This window comes from Mesitornis unicolor, unplaced genomic scaffold (assembly GCF_000695765.1).
Source record: "Mesitornis unicolor isolate BGI_N332 unplaced genomic scaffold, ASM69576v1 scaffold47089, whole genome shotgun sequence".
NCBI classification, from domain to species: Eukaryota; Metazoa; Chordata; class Aves; order Mesitornithiformes; family Mesitornithidae; genus Mesitornis; species Mesitornis unicolor.
Genome location: NW_010206096.1, coordinates 1 through 1,522, shown reverse-complemented (window position 1 = coordinate 1,522; position 1,522 = coordinate 1).

Genomic DNA, 1,522 nt, shown 5'->3' with positions numbered 1-1,522 from the left:
TGCGGTTGACCTTGCATGCGTCTGCCGGAGCCGACCGCGGCTCCCTTCCCCGCACAAGCCCCGCTTTGCATTCACGTGGTGGATTTAGTGCTCCCGAAAGGACCAGGAACCGAGTGGATTGGATGTGGGGTGGGGAAAAAGACATAATGATAATCCGCAGCCTGAAGGAGAAATAAACACTGAGATTTTTGTTCCTCTCTGGCCAGCATTGCCCTGCTGCTTACGGGCCTCGCACCCCCGGATGGCGGCTTTTATCATTTGTGGCCATGGAGCGGGAGATCTCGGCCTTCGCCTTCTGGCGGTGTGGGCGTCCCATGCTCTGCCGGGGGTCACCTCGGCAAGGTGCAACCAAACCGTTGGCCACAGCAGCGCCCCAGCCGCACCGCCCACCCACCTGGGCACCCACCCAGGTGCTGCACCGAAGCTTTTCTAAATTTCCTTTTTATTTTGTTTTGTTTAAGTGGAAACAAGCTCGCACCGCAGCCCTGTGATTGGCTTCTGGCTAAATTGCAGCTTCGGGCTCAGTTGGCTGAATTTGGGCTTGTTGGATTTTTTTATTGCAATCTGTTCACTTATTTCCCTTCCCAGCGCTGACTGGAAGCAAAAACTCCTGTAAAGCAGCTGTCGGGCTGTGCCAGGGCTGGGGGACACCATAAAGGCTTGCAGGAACAGCACGGGGCGGGAGTGTGTGCCCCTCCACATTTCCTGTTTAGGTGGCTGAGAGAGACGAGCATCTGCATCTTTTAATGGGAAAAGGAAAAAAAAAATAATCAGTAAAATCCCACTCAGAAGAGGAAGGGTTGAAGGAGCCCCTCTGCTTGCAACTTGCGGTGCTGAGCTGCAGCCCTACGGGCGGCACGGCCGGGCGGCCAAATGCAGCCCCCAGTAAATAATCCTAGTGGGAAGGGAGGCTGCCAGGTAGGTTAGGCCTCGAGCCGGAGCTGCACTAGGAGCTGGCCGGAGCGCCCTGCAAATAAATCATCTGGATGAGAGGTATTTTTAAATAGGAGTTGTCCTCGCTGCTTGGCTTTGCAACCTGTATTTTGTGCTACTGATGGGAGCCGAAGCCTTCCAAGCTTTAATGCTTTTCTGGCTGAAGAAGGGAAGCCGTGGGGCTCAGGGTGCCAGGGGGGACAGTGCCAGGGAGAGTGGGTCCCCCCCACACTGAAAGCATCACGCATGGGCTGGGGACCGCCCGGTGTCTGCAGCCTGTGGCAGCTGGGTCCCAACCGAGCAAGCAAAGCCAGGCGTCCTGGGGTGGCCGAGCCAGCTGTCCTGCCCTGGCTCCAGCACCCTCTCGATGTCAGCCCAGAGGATTTATCTGTATTTTGGGTTCATTTTTATAGCCGACACCTGTGAGGCCAGCATCAGGCAGGGATCACCAAGGGGGCCACACCATGGGGGGCCATGACAGGGCATGGAGAGCTGGTCTGGGGAACGGGGAAACCAAAACATGGCAACCCCTCTGCACCCAGGGGCGGCGCTTGGATCTGGGATCAGGCAGGGGGGGTCAAGACTGTGG